Below are 13,298 nucleotides of genomic sequence, written 5' to 3' on the forward strand. Positions count from 1 at the left end.
CCTATTCCACACGGAAAGATCTGCTATACACTTTTAACATGACCCCTTTTGCAGCTTGATGGATCTTTCTCAGATATCTGTGTCGGATCTGGTAGCTCAGCCGAAATCCGATTCCATTTCTCAACCAATCCGCTGCGCCGCTCGCCTCCTGCAGCCTGGTGGAGGTTCCCGACCCCTACTCCACACGGAAAGATCAGCTGTCCTCTTTCCTCATCACCCTGTTTGGCAGCGTGATGGATCTTTCCCAGATTTCTGAGTCGGATCTGCCAGCTCAGCCGAAAGCCAATTCTCTTTCACGAACAAACTGTGTCCGGGCTCGCCTCCTGCAGCCCGGTGGAGGTGCCAGAGAGTGACTGTTTCTTCTACGGTCCAAAGTCAAAAGGAGTCTTCATGGCAGAAGACAGCAGCTTAACAGGCCAGCCCGCTCACCTGCCACCTTGGCTCTTATCCACTTCTAAACCTATTACACGCGATGACTCGGTACTATTCTGTAGAAGCCAACCGCTCTGCCACAACAGCACCACTCAAAAGCCTCCCGATCGAACGGTAACCAAGGAGCAGTGCTAAACACAAGTGAGCACGCGCACACACCGCTCGCGCCCAAGGGTTCTAAGAGGTCTCCTGCGGGGTCCCGGGTTGACCAATGGCTGCTGAGTGACGTCAGCAGTCACTAAGGATATTGAAAGGTGGTTCTAATATGCTATTTCTTAACGTGGCCACAGATCAGTTCTTTTCTAAGATTGGGCCTAGCTCCGCCCCCTACTTCTCGTTCCGCTCTGTCATCCCCGTCCCCTACTCCACACGAAAGGATCTGGTGTACTCTGTCTACATGGCCCCTTTAGGCAGCGTGATTGATCTTTCCCAGATGTCTGAGTGGATCTGGGAGCTAGGCCAAAAGCCGATTCTCTGTCTGAAACAAACCTCGTCCGAGCTCGCCTCCTGCCACCTGGTGGCGGTGCCTGAGAGTGACTCTTTCATCTACCGTCAAATGTCAAAAAGCTTTTTCATGGGAGAAGACAGCAGCTTCAGAGGCCCGTCTCCTCACCTGGCCCCTCGGGTCATACCCACTCGTGAAGCCGATATGATCGAATATTACTCAGTACTATTTTCGCAAAAACAACATCTCTGCCACAGAGCACCACTCAAAAGCCTCCCGATCGAACGGTAACCAAGAGCAGTGCTAAACACAAGTGAGCACGCGCACACACCGCTCGCGCCCAAGGGTTCTAAGAGGTCTCCTGCGGGTCCCCGGGTTGACCAATGGATGCTGAGTGACGTCAGCAGTCACTACGGATATTGAAAGGTGGTTCTAATGGGCTATTTCTTGACGTGGCCACAGATCAGTTCTTTTCTAAGATGGGCCTAGCTCCGCCCCCTACTTCTCGTTCCGCTGTCATCCCCGTCCCCTACTCCACACGAAAGGATCTGGTGTACTCTGTCAACATGACCCCTTTAGGCAGCGTGATGGATCTTTCCCAGATGTCTGAGTGGATCTGGGAGCTCGGCCAAAAGCCGATTCTCTGTCTGAAAAAAAACCTCGTCCGAGCTCGCCTCCTGCCACCTGGTGGCGGTGCCTGAGAGTGACTCTTTCATCTACCGTCAAATGTCAAAAATTTCTTCATGGGAGAAGACAGCAGCTTCAGAGGCCCGTCCCCTCACCTGGCCCCTCGACTCATACCCACTCGTGAAGCCGATATGAGCGAATATTACTCAGTACTATTTTCTCGAAGACAACATCTCTGCCACAACAGCACCACTCAAAAGGCTCCCTATCGAACGCTAACCAAGGGGCAGTGCTAAACACAAGTGAGCATGCGCACACACCGCTCGCGCCCAAGGGTTCTAAGAGGTCTCCTGCGGGGCCACGCGTTGACCAATGATTGCTGATTGCCGTCAGTGGCCCCTAGGGGGATTGAAAGTTGTTTCTCACGGGCGATTTCTTGCCATGTCTACAGATAAGTTCTTTCCTAAGCTCGGGCCTGGCTCCGCCCCCTACTTCTCCATCCACTCTGTCATCCACTTACCCTATTCCACACGGAAAGATCTGCTATACACTTTTAACATGACCCCTTTTGCAGCTTGATGGATCTTTCTCAGATATCTGTGTCGGATCTGGTAGCTCAGCCGAAATCCGATTCCATTTCTCAACCAATCCGCTGCGCCGCTCGCCTCCTGCAGCCTGGTGGAGGTTCCCGACCCCTACTCCACACGGAAAGATCAGCTGTCCTCTTTCCTCATCACCGTGTTTGGCAGCGTGATGGATCTTTCCCAGATTTCTGAGTCGGATCTGCCAGCTCAGCCGAAAGCCAATTCTCTTTCACGAACAAACTGTGTCCGGGCTCGCCTCCTGCAGCCCGGTGGAGGTGCCAGAGAGTGACTGTTTCTTCTACGGTCCAAAGTCAAAAGGAGTCTTCATGGCAGAAGACAGCAGCTTAACAGGCCAGCCCGCTCACCTGCCACCTCGGCTCTTATCCACTTCTAAACCTATTACCCGCGATGACTCGGTACTATTCTGTAGAAGCCAACCGCTCTGCCACAACAGCACCACTCAAAAGCCTCCCGATCGAACGGTAACCAAGGAGCAGTGCTAAACACAAGTGAGCACGCGCACACACCGCTCGCGCCCAAGGGTTCTAAGAGGTCTCCTGCGGGGCCCCGGGTTGACCAATGGCTGCTGAGTGACGTCAGCAGTCACTAAGGATATTGAAAGGTGGTTCTAATGGGCTATTTCTTGACGTGGCCACAGATCAGTTCTTTTCTAAGATTGGGCCTAGCTCCGCCCCCTACTTCTCGTTCCGCTCTGTCATCCCCATCCCCTACTCCACACGAAAAGATCTGGTGTACTCTGTCTACATGGCCCCTTTAGGCAGCGTGACTGATCTTTCCCAGATGTCTGAGTGGATCTGGGAGCTAGGCCAAAAGCCGATTCTCTGTCTGAAACAAACCTCGTCCGAGCTCGCCTCCTGCCACCTGGTGGCGGTGCCTGAGAGTGACTCTTTCATCTACCGTCAAATGTCAAAAAGCTTTTTCATGGGAGAAGACAGCAGCTTCAGAGGCCCGTCCCCTCACCTGGCCCCTCGGCTCATACCCACTCGTGAAGCCGATATGAGCGAATATTACTCAGTACTATTTTCGCAAAAACAACATCTCTGCCACAGAGCACCACTCAAAAGCCTCCCGATCGAACGGTAACCAAGGAGCAGTGCTAAACACAAGTGAGCACGCGCACACACCGCTCGCGCCCAAGGGTTCTAAGAGGTCTCCTGCGGGTCCCCGGGTTGACCAATGGATGCTGAGTGACGTCAGCAGTCACTACGGATATTGAAAGGTGGTTCTAATGGGCTATTTCTTGACGTGGCCACAGATCAGTTCTTTTCTAAGATGGGCCTAGCTCCGCCCCCTACTTCTCGTTCCGCTGTCATCCCCGTCCCCTACTCCACACGAAAGGATCTGGTGTACTCTGTCAACATGACCCCTTTAGGCAGCGTGATGGATCTTTCCCAGATGTCTGAGTGGATCTGGGAGCTCGGCCAAAAGCCGATTCTCTGTCTGAAAAAAAACCTCGTCCGAGCTCGCCTCCTGCCACCTGGTGGCGGTGCCTGAGAGTGACTCTTTCATCTACCGTCAAATGTCAAAAATTTCTTCATGGGAGAAGACAGCAGCTTCAGAGGCCCGTCCCCTCACCTGGCCTCTCGGCTCATACCCACTCGTGAAGCCGATATGAGCGAATATTACTCAGTACTATTTTCTCGAAGACAACATCTCTGCCACAACAGCACCACTCAAAAGGCTCCCTATCGAACGCTAACCAAGGGGCAGTGCTAAACACAAGTGAGCATGCGCACACACCGCTCGTGCCCAAGGGTTCTAAGAGGTCTCCTGCGGGGCCACGCGTTGACCAATGATTGCTGATTGCCGTCAGTGGCCCCTAGGGGGATTCAAATTTGTTTCTCACGGGCGATTTCTTGCCATGTCTACAGATAAGTTCTTTCCTAAGCTCGGGCCTGGCTCCGCCCCCTACTTCTCCATCCACTCTGTCATCCACTTACCCTATTCCACACGGAAAGATCTGCTATACACTTTTAACATGACCCCTTTTGCAGCTTGATGGATCTTTCTCAGATATCTGTGTCGGATCTGGTAGCTCAGCCGAAATCCGATTCCATTTCTCAACCAATCCGCTGCGCCGCTCGCCTCCTGCAGCCTGGTGGAGGTTCCCGACCCCTACTCCACACGGAAAGATCAGCTGTCCTCTTTCCTCATCACCCTGTTTGGCAGCGTGATGGATCTTTCCCAGATTTCTGAGTCGGATCTGCCAGCTCAGCCGAAAGCCAATTCTCTTTCACGAACAAACTGTGTCCGGGCTCGCCTCCTGCAGCCCGGTGGAGGTGCCAGAGAGTGACTGTTTCTTCTACGGTCCAAAGTCAAAAGGAGTCTTCATGGCAGAAGACAGCAGCTTAACAGGCCAGCCCGCTCACCTGCCACCTCGGCTCTTATCCACTTCTAAACCTATTACCCGCGATGACTCGGTACTATTCTGTAGAAGCCAACCGCTCTGCCACAACAGCACCACTCAAAAGCCTCCCGATCGAACGGTAACCAAGGAGCAGTGCTAAACACAAGTGAGCACGCGCACACACCGCTCGCGCCCAAGGGTTCTAAGAGGTCTCCTGCGGGGCCCCGGGTTGACCAATGGCTGCTGAGTGACGTCAGCAGTCACTAAGGATATTGAAAGGTGGTTCTAATGGGCTATTTCTTGACGTGGCCACAGATCAGTTCTTTTCTAAGATGGGCCTAGCTCCGCCCCCTACTTCTCGTTCCGCTGTCATCCCCGTCCCCTACTCCACACGAAAGGATCTGGTGTACTCTGTCAACATGACCCCTTTAGGCAGCGTGATGGATCTTTCCCAGATGTCTGAGTGGATCTGGGAGCTAGGCCAAAAGCCGATTCTCTGTCTGAAAAAAAACCTCGTCCGAGCTCGCCTCCTGCCACCTGGTGGCGGTGCCTGAGAGTGACTCTTTCATCTACCGTCAAATGTCAATAATTTCTTCATGGGAGAAGACAGCAGCTTCAGAGGCCCGTCCCCTCACCTGGCCCCTCGGCTCATACCCACTCGTGAAGCCGATATGAGCGAATATTACTCAGTACTATTTTCTCGAAGACAACATCTCTGCCACAACAGCACCACTCAAAAGGCTCCCTATCGAACGCTAACCAAGGGGCAGTGCTAAACACAAGTGAGCATGCGCACACACCGCTCGCGCCCAAGGGTTCTAAGAGGTCTCCTGCGGGGCCACGCGTTGACCAATGATTGCTGATTGCCGTCAGTGGCCCCTAGGGGGATTGAAAGTTGTTTCTCACGGGCGATTTCTTGCCATGTCTACAGATAAGTTCTTTCCTAAGCTCGGGCCTGGCTCCGCCCCCTACTTCTCCATCCACTCTGTCATCCACTTACCCTATTCCACACGGAAAGATCTGCTATACACTTTTAACATGACCCCTTTTGCAGCTTGATGGATCTTTCTCAGATATCTGTGTCGGATCTGGTAGCTCAGCCGAAATCCGATTCCATTTCTCAACCAATCCGCTGCGCCGCTCGCCTCCTGCAGCCTGGTGGAGGTTCCCGACCCCTACTCCACACGGAAAGATCAGCTGTCCTCTTTCCTCATCACCCTGTTTGGCAGCGTGATGGATCTTTCCCAGATTTCTGAGTCGGATCTGCCAGCTCAGCCGAAAGCCAATTCTCTTTCACGAACAAACTGTGTCCGGGCTCGCCTCCTGCAGCCCGGTGGAGGTGCCAGAGAGTGACTGTTTCTTCTACGGTCCAAAGTCAAAAGGAGTCTTCATGGCAGAAGACAGCAGCTTAACAGGCCAGCCCGCTCACCTGCCACCTTGGCTCTTATCCACTTCTAAACCTATTACACGCGATGACTCGGTACTATTCTGTAGAAGCCAACCGCTCTGCCACAACAGCACCACTCAAAAGCCTCCCGATCGAACGGTAACCAAGGAGCAGTGCTAAACACAAGTGAGCACGCGCACACACCGCTCGCGCCCAAGGGTTCTAAGAGGTCTCCTGCGGGGTCCCGGGTTGACCAATGGCTGCTGAGTGACGTCAGCAGTCACTAAGGATATTGAAAGGTGGTTCTAATATGCTATTTCTTAACGTGGCCACAGATCAGTTCTTTTCTAAGATTGGGCCTAGCTCCGCCCCCTACTTCTCGTTCCGCTCTGTCATCCCCGTCCCCTACTCCACACGAAAGGATCTGGTGTACTCTGTCTACATGGCCCCTTTAGGCAGCGTGATTGATCTTTCCCAGATGTCTGAGTGGATCTGGGAGCTAGGCCAAAAGCCGATTCTCTGTCTGAAACAAACCTCGTCCGAGCTCGCCTCCTGCCACCTGGTGGCGGTGCCTGAGAGTGACTCTTTCATCTACCGTCAAATGTCAAAAAGCTTTTTCATGGGAGAAGACAGCAGCTTCAGAGGCCCGTCTCCTCACCTGGCCCCTCGGGTCATACCCACTCGTGAAGCCGATATGATCGAATATTACTCAGTACTATTTTCGCAAAAACAACATCTCTGCCACAGAGCACCACTCAAAAGCCTCCCGATCGAACGGTAACCAAGAGCAGTGCTAAACACAAGTGAGCACGCGCACACACCGCTCGCGCCCAAGGGTTCTAAGAGGTCTCCTGCGGGTCCCCGGGTTGACCAATGGATGCTGAGTGACGTCAGCAGTCACTACGGATATTGAAAGGTGGTTCTAATGGGCTATTTCTTGACGTGGCCACAGATCAGTTCTTTTCTAAGATGGGCCTAGCTCCGCCCCCTACTTCTCGTTCCGCTGTCATCCCCGTCCCCTACTCCACACGAAAGGATCTGGTGTACTCTGTCAACATGACCCCTTTAGGCAGCGTGATGGATCTTTCCCAGATGTCTGAGTGGATCTGGGAGCTCGGCCAAAAGCCGATTCTCTGTCTGAAAAAAAACCTCGTCCGAGCTCGCCTCCTGCCACCTGGTGGCGGTGCCTGAGAGTGACTCTTTCATCTACCGTCAAATGTCAAAAATTTCTTCATGGGAGAAGACAGCAGCTTCAGAGGCCCGTCCCCTCACCTGGCCCCTCGACTCATACCCACTCGTGAAGCCGATATGAGCGAATATTACTCAGTACTATTTTCTCGAAGACAACATCTCTGCCACAACAGCACCACTCAAAAGGCTCCCTATCGAACGCTAACCAAGGGGCAGTGCTAAACACAAGTGAGCATGCGCACACACCGCTCGCGCCCAAGGGTTCTAAGAGGTCTCCTGCGGGGCCACGCTTTGACCAATGATTGCTGATTGCCGTCAGTGGCCCCTAGGGGGATTGAAAGTTGTTTCTCATGGGCGATTTCTTGCCATGTCTACAGATAAGTTCTTTCCTAAGCTCGGGCCTGGCTCCGCCCCCTACTTCTCCATCCACTCTGTCATCCACTTACCCTATTCCACACGGAAAGATCTGCTATACACTTTTAACATGACCCCTTTTGCAGCTTGATGGATCTTTCTCAGATATCTGTGTCGGATCTGGTAGCTCAGCCGAAATCCGATTCCATTTCTCAACCAATCCGCTGCGCCGCTCGCCTCCTGCAGCCTGGTGGAGGTTCCCGACCCCTACTCCACACGGAAAGATCAGCTGTCCTCTTTCCTCATCACCCTGTTTGGCAGCGTGATGGATCTTTCCCAGATTTCTGAGTCGGATCTGCCAGCTCAGCCGAAAGCCAATTCTCTTTCACGAACAAACTGTGTCCGGGCTCGCCTCCTGCAGCCCGGTGGAGGTGCCAGAGAGTGACTGTTTCTTCTACGGTCCAAAGTCAAAAGGAGTCTTCATGGCAGAAGACAGCAGCTTAACAGGCCAGCCCGCTCACCTGCCACCTTGGCTCTTATCCACTTCTAAACCTATTACACGCGATGACTCGGTACTATTCTGTAGAAGCCAACCGCTCTGCCACAACAGCACCACTCAAAAGCCTCCCGATCGAACGGTAACCAAGGAGCAGTGCTAAACACAAGTGAGCACGCGCACACACCGCTCGCGCCCAAGGGTTCTAAGAGGTCTCCTGCGGGGTCCCGGGTTGACCAATGGCTGCTGAGTGACGTCAGCAGTCACTAAGGATATTGAAAGGTGGTTCTAATATGCTATTTCTTAACGTGGCCACAGATCAGTTCTTTTCTAAGATTGGGCCTAGCTCCGCCCCCTACTTCTCGTTCCGCTCTGTCATCCCCGTCCCCTACTCCACACGAAAGGATCTGGTGTACTCTGTCTACATGGCCCCTTTAGGCAGCGTGATTGATCTTTCCCAGATGTCTGAGTGGATCTGGGAGCTAGGCCAAAAGCCGATTCTCTGTCTGAAACAAACCTCGTCCGAGCTCGCCTCCTGCCACCTGGTGGCGGTGCCTGAGAGTGACTCTTTCATCTACCGTCAAATGTCAAAAAGCTTTTTCATGGGAGAAGACAGCAGCTTCAGAGGCCCGTCCCCTCACCTGGCCCCTCGGGTCATACCCACTCGTGAAGCCGATATGATCGAATATTACTCAGTACTATTTTCGCAAAAACAACATCTCTGCCACAGAGCACCACTCAAAAGCCTCCCGATCGAACGGTAACCAAGAGCAGTGCTAAACACAAGTGAGCACGCGCACACACCGCTCGCGCCCAAGGGTTCTAAGAGGTCTCCTGCGGGTCCCCGGGTTGACCAATGGATGCTGAGTGACGTCAGCAGTCACTACGGATATTGAAAGGTGGTTCTAATGGGCTATTTCTTGACGTGGCCACAGATCAGTTCTTTTCTAAGATGGGCCTAGCTCCGCCCCCTACTTCTCGTTCCGCTGTCATCCCCGTCCCCTACTCCACACGAAAGGATCTGGTGTACTCTGTCAACATGACCCCTTTAGGCAGCGTGATGGATCTTTCCCAGATGTCTGAGTGGATCTGGGAGCTCGGCCAAAAGCCTATTCTCTGTCTGAAAAAAAACCTCGTCCGAGCTCGCCTCCTGCCACCTGGTGGCGGTGCCTGAGAGTGACTCTTTCATCTACCGTCAAATGTCAAAAATTTCTTCATGGGAGAAGACAGCAGCTTCAGAGGCCCGTCCCCTCACCTGGCCCCTCGACTCATACCCACTCGTGAAGCCGATATGAGCGAATATTACTCAGTACTATTTTCTCGAAGACAACATCTCTGCCACAACAGCACCACTCAAAAGGCTCCCTATCGAACGCTAACCAAGGGGCAGTGCTAAACACAAGTGAGCATGCGCACACACCGCTCGCGCCCAAGGGTTCTAAGAGGTCTCCTGCGGGGCCACGCTTTGACCAATGATTGCTGATTGCCGTCAGTGGCCCCTAGGGGGATTGAAAGTTGTTTCTCACGGGCGATTTCTTGCCATGTCTACAGATAAGTTCTTTCCTAAGCTCGGGCCTGGCTCCGCCCCCTACTTCTCCATCCACTCTGTCATCCACTTACCCTATTCCACACGGAAAGATCTGCTATACACTTTTAACATGACCCCTTTTGCAGCTTGATGGATCTTTCTCAGATATCTGTGTCGGATCTGGTAGCTCAGCCGAAATCCGATTCCATTTCTCAACCAATCCGCTGCGCCGCTCGCCTCCTGCAGCCTGGTGGAGGTTCCCGACCCCTACTCCACACGGAAAGATCAGCTGTCCTCTTTCCTCATCACCCTGTTTGGCAGCGTGATGGATCTTTCCCAGATTTCTGAGTCGGATCTGCCAGCTCAGCCGAAAGCCAATTCTCTTTCACGAACAAACTGTGTCCGGGCTCGCCTCCTGCAGCCCGGTGGAGGTGCCAGAGAGTGACTGTTTCTTCTACGGTCCAAAGTCAAAAGGAGTCTTCATGGCAGAAGACAGCAGCTTAACAGGCCAGCCCGCTCACCTGCCACCTCGGCTCTTATCCACTTCTAAACCTATTACCCGCGATGACTCGGTACTATTCTGTAGAAGCCAACCGCTCTGCCACAACAGCACCACTCAAAAGCCTCCCGATCGAACGGTAACCAAGGAGCAGTGCTAAACACAAGTGAGCACGCGCACACACCGCTCGCGCCCAAGGGTTCTAAGAGGTCTCCTGCGGGGCCCCGGGTTGACCAATGGCTGCTGAGTGATGTCAGCAGTCACTAAGGATATTGAAAGGTGGTTCTAATGGGCTATTTCTTGACGTGGCCACAGATCAGTTCTTTTCTAAGATGGGCCTAGCTCCGCCCCCTACTTCTCGTTCCGCTCTGTCATCCCCGTCCCCTACTCCACACGAAAGGATCTGGTGTACTCTGTCAACATGACCCCTTTAGGCAGCGTGATGGATCTTTCCCAGATGTCTGAGTGGATCTGGGAGCTCGGCCAAAAGCCGATTCTCTGTCTGAAAAAAAACCTCGTCCGAGCTCGCCTCCTGCCACCTGGTGGCGGTGCCTGAGAGTGACTCTTTCATCTACCGTCAAATGTCAAAAATTTCTTCATGGGAGAAGACAGCAGCTTCAGAGGCCCGTCCCCTCACCTGGCCCCTCGGCTCATACCCACTCGTGAAGCCGATATGAGCGAATATTACTCAGTACTATTTTCTCGAAGACAACATCTCTGCCACAACAGCACCACTCAAAAGGCTCCCTATCGAACGCTAACCAAGGGGCAGTGCTAAACACAAGTGAGCACGCGCACACACCGCTCGCGCCCAAGGGTTCTAAGAGGTCTCCTGCGGGGCCCCGGGTTGACCAATGGCTGCTGAGTGACGTCAGCAGTCACTAAGGATATTGAAAGGTGGTTCTAATGGGCTATTTCTTGACGTGGCCACAGATCAGTTCTTTTCTAAGATTGGGCCTAGCTCCGCCCCCTACTTCTCGTTCCGCTCTGTCATCCCCGTCCCCTACTCCACACGAAAGGATCTGGTGTACTCTGTCTACATGGCCCCTTTAGGCAGCGTGATTGATCTTTCCCAGATGTCTGAGTGGATCTGGGAGCTAGGCCAAAAGCCGATTCTCTGTCTGAAACAAACCTCGTCCGAGCTCGCCTCCTGCCACCTGGTGGCGGTGCCTGAGAGTGACTCTTTCATCTACCGTCAAATGTCAAAAAGCTTTTTCATGGGAGAAGACAGCAGCTTCAGAGGCCCGTCCCCTCACCTGGCCCCTCGGCTCATACCCACTCGTGAAGCCGATATGAGCGAATATTACTCAGTACTATTTTCGCAAAAACAACATCTCTGCCACAGAGCACCACTCAAAAGCCTCCCGATCGAACGGTAACCAAGGAGCAGTGCTAAACACAAGTGAGCACGCGCACACACCGCTCGCGCCCAAGGGTTCTAAGAGGTCTCCTGCGGGTCCCCGGGTTGACCAATGGATGCTGAGTGACGTCAGCAGTCACTACGGATATTGAAAGGTGGTTCTAATGGGCTATTTCTTGACGTGGCCACAGATCAGTTCTTTTCTAAGATGGGCCTAGCTCCGCCCCCTACTTCTCGTTCCGCTGTCATCCCCGTCCCCTACTCCACGCGAAAGGATCTGGTGTACTCTGTCAACATGACCCCTTTAGGCAGCGTGATGGATCTTTCCCAGATGTCTGAGTGGATCTGGGAGCTCGGCCAAAAGCCGATTCTCTGTCTGAAAAAAAACCTCGTCCGAGCTCGCCTCCTGCCACCTGGTGGCGGTGCCTGAGAGTGACTCTTTCATCTACCGTCAAATGTCAAAAATTTCTTCATGGGAGAAGACAGCAGCTTCAGAGGCCCGTCCCCTCACCTGGCCCCTCGGCTCATACCCACTCGTGAAGCCGATATGAGCGAATATTACTCAGTACTATTTTCTCGAAGACAACATCTCTGCCACAACAGCACCACTCAAAAGGCTCCCTATCGAACGCTAACCAAGGGGCAGTGCTAAACACAAGTGAGCATGCGCACACACCGCTCGCGCCCAAGGGTTCTAAGAGGTCTCCTGCGGGGCCACGCGTTGACCAATGATTGCTGATTGCCGTCAGTGGCCCCTAGGGGGATTGAAAGTTGTTTCTCACGGGCGATTTCTTGCCATGTCTACAGATAAGTTCTTTCCTAAGCTCGGGCCTGGCTCCGCCCCCTACTTCTCCATCCACTCTGTCATCCACTTACCCTATTCCACACGGAAAGATCTGCTATACACTTTTAACATGACCCCTTTTGCAGCTTGATGGATCTTTCTCAGATATCTGTGTCGGATCTGGTAGCTCAGCCGAAATCCGATTCCATTTCTCAACCAATCCGCTGCGCCGCTCGCCTCCTGCAGCCTGGTGGAGGTTCCCGACCCCTACTCCACACGGAAAGATCAGCTGTCCTCTTTCCTCATCACCCTGTTTGGCAGCGTGATGGATCTTTCCCAGATTTCTGAGTCGGATCTGCCAGCTCAGCCGAAAGCCAATTCTCTTTCACGAACAAACTGTGTCCGGGCTCGCCTCCTGCAGCCCGGTGGAGGTGCCAGAGAGTGACTGTTTCTTCTACGGTCCAAAGTCAAAAGGAGTCTTCATGGCAGAAGACAGCAGCTTAACAGGCCAGCCCGCTCACCTGCCACCTCGGCTCTTATCCACTTCTAAAACTATTACCCGCGATGACTCGGTACTATTCTGTAGAAGCCAACCGCTCTGCCACAACAGCACCACTCAAAAGCCTCCCGATCGAACGGTAACCAAGGAGCAGTGCTAAACACAAGTGAGCACGCGCACACACCGCTCGCGCCCAAGGGTTCTAAGAGGTCTCCTGCGGGGCCCCGGGTTGACCAATGGCTGCTGAGTGACGTCAGCAGTCACTAAGGATATTGAAAGGTGGTTCTAATGGGCTATTTCTTGACGTGGCCACAGATCAGTTCTTTTCTAAGATGGGCCTAGCTCCGCCCCCTACTTCTCGTTCCGCTGTCATCCCCGTCCCCTACTCCACACGAAAGGATCTGGTGTACTCTGTCAACATGACCCCTTTAGGCAGCGTGATGGATCTTTCCCAGATGTCTGAGTGGATCTGGGAGCTCGGCCAAAAGCCGATTCTCTGTCTGAAAAAAAACCTCGTCCGAGCTCGCCTCCTGCCACCTGGTGGCGGTGCCTGAGAGTGACTCTTTCATCTACCGTCAAATGTCAAAAATTTCTTCATGGGAGAAGACAGCAGCTTCAGAGGCCCGTCCCCTCACCTGGCCCCTCGGCTCATACCCACTCGTGAAGCCGATATGAGCGAATATTACTCAGTACTATTTTCTCGAAGACAACATCTCTGCCACAACAGCACCACTCAAAAGGCTC

Source organism: Cynocephalus volans, chromosome 10 (genome assembly GCF_027409185.1).
Source record: "Cynocephalus volans isolate mCynVol1 chromosome 10, mCynVol1.pri, whole genome shotgun sequence".
Classification (NCBI taxonomy): Eukaryota; Metazoa; Chordata; class Mammalia; order Dermoptera; family Cynocephalidae; genus Cynocephalus; species Cynocephalus volans.